We start from the raw sequence: 10,110 nt of genomic DNA, 5'->3' as shown, positions 1-10,110 counted from the left end.
ATAAACATTTCAAAGCTTTCCTTTACTTCGGAATTTGTGGAAGTGGGACTGACGGGAAAACAGAAAGAGCTCCTTCCTTGTAAAGCCCCCTAGAGAAAAAGTTCAGTGCAGAACAAATTAAATTCTCATTTCCTGAGACTCAGGATGGTGAGAAGCAGAGAGATGATGCTACAGAGGTCTCAGGGAAAATAGGGCTGATTAAAGGGAGCCTGTGTGTCTCCTTGACTTGCAGGCTCTACGGAGGGAAGCACACTTCATAAATCCTTTTGGACTGCTTTTTGGCTAAATCCTCGGATTTGTACGAAGAACTGTTTTGAGTGAATCAGTGTGTCTTTTGTTTGCATCTTCTGGAATTCTGAAGACCGCAGCCAAGGAGTTAGCAAGGCTGAGAACTGGACTGAGCATTTAATCAGTTGAACGCTTCCTTATGTTTTCCTGGTTTGTTCTCATAACAAGTGACCTTAGGCCAACTCCTAGCAACACGTGATTGTGGAATGTTCCCTCCTGAGGAATACGGCCTTGTTTTTTCATTCTGAACAGTGAAAATCTGAAAATTCAGATGAGTTTGGACAATGATGATGATAATGTAAGCTAACTGTACCTGCTGTGTGCCCAGCATTTTATGTATGTGATTATTAAATGTTCTGATAGTCCTGGTCAAATTTCGGGGAAAAGCCAAAGCTTAGAAAAGTTAGGTCACTCACCTGATGTAATTGCTTTCAAGCCCCAGTTCCTGCATATCTATATTTCCTACAGATCTTATCAGCATCCTTGCATAAGTGAGGCAATGCCAGAACCCCAGAGTCATGGCATTTTCATTGATTCGTCCACTTGAAGAAAATAATCAGGTTCCACTCCTTTCGGTTTTGATTTTGAATACATATCACCTCTTCAGTCATTTAGAACTGGATGATGCATTTAGCTGTAGGTCCTGGGAGCTCAGAAGTCTCCATGGTCTAATAGCTAACACTTACTGAAGACGTTCTGCTGAACCTGTCCATGCAGTCATTTTTATTGCATTAGCTTACTGAATCCTTTCTTAGAAGCTGCCATCGCTTCTTCCCTGTCCCTATCCCTGCTTGATTGTGTCATAGCACTTTGACATAGTATGTTCACACTAACATACTCCAGTTTGCTTACTGTGTGTACTGCCATCTCCCCCCAACCAGAATAGAAGCTCCACAAGGGCTGTATGTCTTGTCAGCTCAAGTTCCCAGGAAGTGGAACCAGGCCTGGTCCATAATTCGTGCTCAAGTATCTGTTGAGTGAATGAATGGCCCTTAGAGGTAAATATCACTATCATCCCCATTTTACATATAAGTAAACTGAAGTTCATGGTATTAACATGCTCAACTACAAAGCAGTTATTTCTTCAAAGTCCATTTTTAAACGTCATTGGTGATAGCTTCCTTTTTCCACTATCTTGTTGGAATGAGAAATTTAACATGAGAAAGAGGTGGGTTTGGCACTTCAGGTAACCTTAGAGGTGATAAGCGTTATGTAGTTGTGAAATACATAGACAGGGCCTTTCATGTAGCGTAGGAACTATAGCTAGTATTGAGGTAAGAAAGATGTCTTTCCCCTGCATTCTCTTGTGATGCCAAGCTTTATAACACACTGAAGGAACCGGTTTATAAAATGAGTTGCTGATTCAAGACTGCTTTGTTGGAGCCATCATGGGCCTCTCCTGAGATAGACTTGCAGAGTTGTGAAGGACCTGGGGGATGTCCGTGCCAGCCTACCCACCTCTGCCCCTAAGTGCCAGGCTCTGGGACTCCGGCCCTCCTTCACTGGACAGCCTGCTCCACTGCTAGACAGCTGCCGTGTCAGAAAATTCTTTGAATTGTACCCCCAAGTAACTTCGACCCATTGGTCTGAGTTCTCTCCAGGAAATGACAGCATAAATGACATTGTCCTTTCACATATCAGCCCTTCAAATGTTGGTTTAGTTGTACTCATTCTTCGGTTTTTCTTGTCCCAGGCCCTCGGACATTGCTCACATGGCATCTTTCCAGCCATTTTCCCATCCTACTTGCTCCCTTTGGCGTGCTCGCTGGTTCGTTCATATCCGACGTAAATGTGTCATGCAGTAGTCCAGGTGTGGTGTTAGGGTTACATCCGTCATTTTTTGGCAGTCATGCTCCCCTGTTGGCTCATCCACACTCACGTGTGAACTATTGTGGAACTCAAGTGGGAAGAACATACTGCACAGATGGAACCAAAGATTAGTGATGATTATGAAAAATAATAGTGATGTCTGTGGACATTCTGTCCTTCATTTCTCTGTGCACACCTGATGCCACACCCAAGATAGTTATGAGAACAAGCATTGCACTCAGAGTATGCGTAAGACGATGTGCTAAGACATTTTACATTTACTACCTGTTTAACTTTCTGAACAACCATATACATAGCTATTATTAAACTCCGTGTAACACTGAGGAGACAGAGATTAGGAGAGATTAACTAACATGCTTAAGATCACATAGCTTGTAATTGGTGGAGCGTGAATATGAGTCTATGTTTGCCTCCAAATCCCATGTTTGATAAGGTGCGTTCCCAGGAGCTACAAAGAGGATAAGCTTAGCTAGCCAAGGCTCCTCTTTTCATTATCTCTGAAAAACATGGACAAGAAGATATTTTAAAGGAGTTTTGCTAGCTTCTTCCTATCCTTCAAAGAAAGAAAGGATCTGAATTACCGTGTTTCTACTCTGTGCCAGCTGTGCCATATCTCTTTATCTCATTTAGTCTTCAGGACAATTCCGTGAGGAGAGTGTTATTGTTAAGACCATTTTTTAGGCGAGAAAACCGTGGCTCAGAGAAGACCAATCTAGGTCTTTGTCACACAGCTAATTGCATTAAGAGCCAACATGCTTTCTTCCACACCATGACACTTCTCAAAGAGGGTTTTCAACTTAATCCTAAGTGCCTCCCTCCTACAGGGTCTCTGGCTAGACTGTTACCCACTGTGATAGTCTCCCCTCTCCTGTGCAGCATTTCCCAAAGTAGTGATTTTCCAAATTACTTGAGTGGAAAAGAAAAGAACTCATCTAACCAAATTAGATGAGCATTCATTCATTATTAAAGGCTTTCTATATGCATAGCTTTGGACCAAGGATCAGCTATGGAAGCATAGTAGGAAGCCAACTGAAGTTATTAGAGCTCTGCTTTGATGGAGCCCATCATGCTCCCTTCCTCTCCCATGGTATGACCACATCCATGAATTGATGGTAAGTGCGATAGCTGTCAAGACCTGATCCTTTAGTGAAGCTCACCTGAGGGACATGGACCCATCAGCCTTCAGGTGGAATTGATTTACTTGCCAAATCATAGGTCCAGAAACTTAGAGGCCACTAGTAGGAATCTTGCCAAATCACATTATTTTTCTTTGCATTTGCAAAGAATGTAAGTGTTCACAGAATATTTATTATTTACATTACTTATTTATCCCAGCCAACTGGTAATGTAGGCCAACAGGTGTTCATTGCTCTGTTTTGCAAATGAGGAATCAGAGAGACTGAGACTTGCTCAGAGCCTCACAGTCTCAAAGAGGCAGCCCAAACACAGTCTCTTCAAGCTCCAAATTCTATACATACCCCCGCTCTCTCTTTTCTCTTCAGTTCTCTCTTACACTGTCTGCCAGACTTCTTGTACATCTTTGCCCTTGCCGTTGGTCTGTTGGCTGTGAGCAGTCAACAGCTCAGAAAGAACTGAGCTGTACCAAGCTGGAACTGCTCTTTTCTCAGGCTTCACTTCCCAGGCCATCTGGTCACCCTGCCTTTCCACAAACCAGATGCAATGGTTTGTAGGTTGTCATCAATCTTCATTGTCACCTGCACGTCCAGTTGACCCTGCAACACTAAGCTGCTATAAACATACTTCTCCCCCAGGGAAGTACCTGTGTATCAATTTTAATGTCACACTAAACATTTGAAAAACTTATAACTTCACTTAATTTCTCTAGGGTGGACAGTGAGTTGAGAAATTGCCCTGGAAGCCAAGCATTTCCTGTGGGTTGGCTCATTGAAGAACAGCTGACCTAAAACTCACTCTGCTTTGGCCCTGGGCAGAAGGAACAATGTCCACACCACCCAGCTCAGAGTCAAAGTCTGCTGACCACCACCCCCACACCTGTCCCCATCTCTCCCCGGCAACCACTAATCTAGCCTCCCTGTCTAAAATGTCATCATTTCAAAAATCTTATATGATAGCATCATATAGTTTGCAAACTTTTGGAATTGGCTTTTTTTCTGCTCAGCATAACTCCCCAGAGATCTATCCAAGTTGTTCTATATAGGTTTTTGTTTTTATTATCTAAAAAAATATATTAAAATTTTTTTATTTAGTTTTAATTTTTTTAAACTTTCAGTTAGGTTTTTTGGGTTTGTTTTTAGTTAACTAAAATCTGTAGCCAGGGTTACAGAGGCTAGCTGTCCCACTTCCTAGCCAGGAGACTTCTGGATTGCTTAATCTTCCTGAGACTTCATGTCCTTATCTTTACAATGAGCATAATAATTAGACCTTTATATTTGACTTTTGAAAGTTTCAAGGAGGAGAAGCATCCAAATTCCCTTCATTAATGGAGTTGTATTTTCACTGATGTGAGGCAATGTCCTCTTTAGCCACAGTAACTCCAAGTCCTGGTACTTCCAGGATTGGGAAAAACAGAAGACCTCATGCATTATTTGGAAGGAAAAGACATTAGATTCAGTGGCCTACCTTTTCTGTGACTCCCTGTCATTCATATTGTCCAAGAGAAAAGATCTGATTGGGTTGGTTGGCCATTTCCAATAAAGAGAAACTGTAATGGGTTCACACCAAACCCCATGAAGGTGGTGTCCTTTCTCGTGGCCCTCTTGCAGATGCACTAGGAGCGTCTATAAACTTCTCTGTCTGCCCATCAGTCAGAAACAATCAAAGACTGAGATTGCCTTAAGAGGTGATGGCCATGTCGCTAGAGGTATTCAGATTGAGGCTTATGGCCATAGAGCAGATATGGAACTATGAGCAGAGAATAAAACTGATCTCTGGTTTAGTCCTTTGTAGGTGAAGGGAAGAATTTATTTTCTTCAACTTAGTGAAAAATGGAAAGTCCCCATTTAGTCAGCATTCTCAGAGGGGACTCTGGCTTTGAAAAGTTCTTAGGGCTTAATGGACCCCCCATCGAGGACAGTGTTTCACAAGGTGGTTTTGAGGAGCAAAATTCAATAGCCGAGAACACCTCTGGCCAACTATAAAGCCCTATACAAACACCAGGGATTTCACAGTCACCTGACATAACATGAATCCAGTCTCATCAAAGTAGCATTTTGGTTTGGAAAGGAAATTGTGTGTGTGTGTGTGTGTGTGTGTGTGTGTGTGTGTGTACGCACGTGTTTTATATAAGGGAGCCTGGTTTGTCATAGCTAGGAAGGTTAAATAGGAAAATGAAAAAAAAAATATATAGATATACATGTACTTGTGCTTCTGAAAGGAGACAGTAGAGTTCAGTGCTGAGCTGGAAATCAGGCCCTCCCTCAGTTCCTGTGAAACATCTGTGGGCAGGAGCTACAGACTCAGATGATAGCTTCTCAGTTTCTTATGATAAGAGTAGGAACAAAGGTCAGTCATCAAGCACATCCAGGAAACGGAGCTATGATAGATAACTAAACCAAACATAAATTCATTAAAAGCTTACAAGTCCTAGCACGTTCCTCAGACTCCCCATTTCAGACTCAGAGAGGAACTGAACTACATTTTTGTGTATTTAATCTAACAATTTCTTCCCTTTTCAACTTTCAAAATAAGACCTTCTTTTAGGTCAGGTTCAGACTGGGGAAATGGGAGGACCGGCCACTGGGGATGAGCTCGTCCCTCGTGAACACTGTACAAGCTTGTACTTGGCAGTGGTCCTCCTCACCTCGGTAATGAGTAACTTCTGGCTGCCCCTGACCCTGAGCTGAAGTGAGGCTTTCAGGAGCACAGAGGGAGATTTATGTGTTCCTCTGCTTGTCAGTCTGTGAGCAGCCCAGCTCTGCCTGGCATCCCTGGGCACTGATACTTTAGGGACCCCAGAGACCAGATCACAGATCCTTATTTCTCTGGTAAATTCTACTGTCTTGATTTTGTGGATCTAGGACAGGAATAGGTGCCGTAATGTACATCTTTGCATATCCCCAACCCCCAGGTCCTGGGTGCCACTTCATCTCCTGTGCTCCCTTTCATCTTGGTATTTGCCATGTTTTCTTGTCTCTCATGATTTTTCTGTCAGCATTACTTAAACGCAAGCTCCTTCAGGACAGGCACTATGTCTTTTTTCTTGGTATCCCCTGCCTTTAGCAGAATGCCTAACACATAATAGCTGGTTTATAAATGTTTATTGACTGAACACTGAAGAACCAGAATGTATCCTTAGGAAGGTGAGCAGCATCTATAGGAAGGGGAAGGTTCTGGAATCCAGGTCCCATGAGGAGCTAGGGGTGTGTGCGTGTGCAAGTGTTCGGTGGTGTGTAGACATGGACAAAAATGTCCACATCCTGGGGCGCCTGGGTGGCACAGCGGTTAAGCGTCTGCCTTCGGCTCAGGGCGTGATCCCGGCGTTATGGGATCGAGCCCCACATCAGGCTCTTCCGCTATGAGCCTGCTTCTTCCTCTCCTACTCCCCCTGCTTGTGTTCCCTCTCTCGCTGGCTGTCTCTATCTCTGTCAAATAAATAAATAAAATCTTTTAAAAAAAATGTCCACATCCTAATTCCTGGAACCTGTGAATATGTTATGTTAGGTGCCAAGAGGAAATCCTAGTTGCAGATGAGATTAGGGTTTCTAACTGCTGACCTTAAAATGGGGAGACAGTTGTGGGTTTTTCAGGTAGTCAATGCAGAGAGGCAGAAGGGTCAGAGTCTGAGAAGCAGACATGACCACAGAAGCAGAGGTTGGAATGCCACGGCCACAAGCTGAGGGATGCAGGTAGCCTCCAGAAGTTGGAAAAGGCAAACAATGGACTCCCCCGCAAGAGCCTCCAGAAGGATGGGGCCTCTGCTGACACCTTCATTTGAGCCGTGTGAGGCCCATTCCAGCCTTCTGACCTCCAAAACTGGAAGATAATAAATTTGTCATTTTAAGCCGCTGAATTTGTGGTAATTTGTTACAACAGCAATTAGAAACCAATATAGAGGCTAAGCTTGGAAGGGCACCTCAGAAAAGAGCTTAACAGCGAGCAAGAGCCTGGAATAGGAAATGGCCGTGTGGGAGTAGCTCAGTCAGCCCCCAAAGGGACCTTCCCTTTCACCCTAGATGAGAGTTAGTTGACAGTGAGGTTAGAACTGGTAACAGGTCCACATGAGCATCATCTGGCCTCCCGAGTAGTAGGCGCCTCTGTAACTCTAACAACATACTAAACCATGGTGGGGCATAGTGTGGGAGGGTCTGTCAGTCAGGCCTGGGTTGGAGTTCTCTGCCACCAGTGACTGTACAATCTGAAGCAAGTTGTGTAATCTCTCTAAGCCAGAGTTTTCTTATCTGAAAACTGGGAATAAATCTGTTTCTTAACTAGGAGGGTTGTGCCGGGGCACCTGGGTGGCTCAGTCGGTTAAGCGGCTGCCTTCGGCTCAGGTCATGATTCCAGGGCCCTGAGATCAAGTCCTGTGTCAGGCTCCCTGATCAATGGGAGTCTGCTTCTCCTTCTCCCTCTGCTGCTCCCCCTGCTTGGGCTCTCTTTCTCTTTCTGTCAAATAAATAAATAAAAAATCTTAAAACAAAACTAGGAGGGTTGTGTTGAGGTCAATAACACATGTAGGGTGCTTGACATAATATTAGGCTATCACACGGTAAACAGTAATTGCTTTCTATTACTGAAAATATACACACAATCTTAGGAGTCTCTGTAAGAGCAGTGTTTGAGGTATCTCTGTAATCCACACTCACTAGGTCATATGTAGAGTCTGTGGGGGAGTTCTGGGAACTAAAGTCAGAGAATAAAAACCAGGATGGTTAAAAGACCCCAAATCAGGTCATATATAAAGAATGTCCAGATGAATGGTGAGTTTGGACATGAAGCTATTTGAAATATTGTTAGGAAAGGCTACATAATTTCTGGGGTCTGATGCAAAATGAAAGAATGGGCCCCCTGGTTCCAAAAATGATTAAGAATTTCAGTTGGGGTGCCTGGGTGGCTCAGTCAGTTAAGTGGCCAACTCTTGATTTTGGCTCAGGTCATGATCTCGCAGTTGTGGGATCGAGCCCTGCGTCAGGCTCTGTGCTCAATGCAGAGTTGGCTTCAGATTCTCTCTCCCTCCCCTCGGCCCCTCCCCGCCCGCACTTGTTCTCTCTCTTCTCTGCCTCTCTCTCAAATAAATAAAAATCTTAAAAAAAAAAAAAAAAAGAATTTCAAAATGATGACAGCAGAGCATTAAACCAAGCGTGGGAACCTTCTGAGCACAGACCGCATTGCACAGTGCACACAGCCACAAAGCTGGCCCCGAATACTCTCTGTAAGAAGTGACAGACTCACTTTGGAAAGCAGTGGTGGCCATGGCAGCGAGGAAGCTTGAGGCCTTAAAAGATGATAAAGGTGGGGACCCTAGTAGAGTGAAGAGCACGTAGCAAGATGGTGAGAGGGAGAAATGGAATGAGACAGGAGCCAGTGCAGCCGCAGGAGGAAGGCGTTGTCCTTGGACCAGCAGAGCGTCCCCGCAGCACATTGTGCGGTGCCCAGGAGAACCACCGCCATTGCACCGGCTCGGGGTGCTGCGAGCAGAACATCAAACGGATGGGCACCTTTAGCTCTGTGGAACAGTCCGGAAGGTTTTACAGCCTCCACGTGGTACCTCCCTGGAATATGACAGGCCATGGTGGCTTCCTTCCCTGCAAAGAGGGAATGAAGCCCATGTGGGAAGATGATGCAAACAAAAAAGGTGGCAAGTGCGTTATCTGGCTGTGGAAGGGCTTGGCGTGCTGTTGCTGGGAGAATCTCATCCTGGTCGCATTGAGGCAGCAGTTCACGGTGGGGAGGAAATCTGCGGATCTGTGTGGTGTCAGGAGGATATCATTTCACTATAGAATAAGACTGGCAGAGACCTAGCAACCACAGCCCGAAGACGGACGGACGTGTGTTTGTCTGAAGTGGACGGAGGTCTCCAGCCCGTCCTTCCATCTGCTCACTGCAGAGACGTCCTTTGGCTGCGTGATCCCCCTTTGCGCTCCCCACTGGGGAACTGATTCTGCTAGATGCCCTCCAGCATCTCTGATTTTATAAAGCAGAAAAATGGGAAATGTGACTGAGTAATAGACCAACGTTGTGTTTTAATGGAGTTTTTTTGGGGGGGAGGATGTCAGCTCTTCGTTTTGCTGTGTGATTTCCAGATGCCTTTTGAGCATTCTGGTATGCTGTCCTCATGCTGTGTGAAAGGCATCATGACCATGTGTACAAGCCAGAGCTGTCGCCTGAGAGCTATGTCAGTATTGGAAACAACAGTGCATCCAGGAAAAGCTTTTTGTTGGAGAGTCCTGGAATAACTGTAAATGCTCTCTTCTAGCCCTGCCATTAAATTATTGGGACATTTTGTTTCTTCCTGTTCCCTCTTCCCTCTTCCCCCAAGCCCCCCCGCTTTCTGAAAATGTGTCACTGATTTTGTGTAGTCTCCTGCCTCGTGCCCTCCACTTCCCTCTTTTTTTTTTTTTTTTTTTTTTTTTTTTTTTTAAAGGCGCTTAACCGCTGTGCCACCCAGGCGCCCCCCTCCACTTCCCTCTTACGGCACTCTCCTTTTTGGGCACTGCCACACAAAGAATGAATTTTAATTGATTGGGTCACACAGGTTCGCTGGGGTGGCTTAGAAGGTCTGCCTGGTAAATTGAGCTGTAGCACAATCCAGTCTGATTAAGAGCTAGATTATAATACATGTTCTAAGTGCAGGATTTGGAGTGGAGGGCAACGACTGATAATTTTCCCACATGAGCACTTGTCAAGCCTAGTTTGGTGGGTTCTTGCACTTTTATTGAGGAAGGAAAGTGGAACGCTGGGTGTTGTCAGGCACTAAAATTGGTAAATTCTGTGAGCCTGAAACTGGGGCATCTGAAGAAAAAGTCACCTTGATGAATGTCAGTGTCATGAATGAGAGTCATTTGCATGGCTCTG

General features: G+C 44.7%; 1 pseudogene; it reads left to right on the top strand.

The window, feature by feature from the left end:
- The first annotated feature begins 8,507 nt into the window (after window positions 1–8,507).
- On the top strand, window positions 8,508–9,661 carry LOC105239948 (annotated as a pseudogene).
- Window positions 9,662–10,110: the final 449 nt, after the last annotated feature.

Source organism: Ailuropoda melanoleuca, chromosome 2 (assembly GCF_002007445.2).
Source record: "Ailuropoda melanoleuca isolate Jingjing chromosome 2, ASM200744v2, whole genome shotgun sequence".
NCBI lineage: Eukaryota > Metazoa > Chordata > Mammalia > Carnivora > Ursidae > Ailuropoda > Ailuropoda melanoleuca.
The sequence above is the reverse complement of the archived record's forward strand: the minus strand, read 5'-3'. Positions and strand labels throughout refer to the sequence as shown.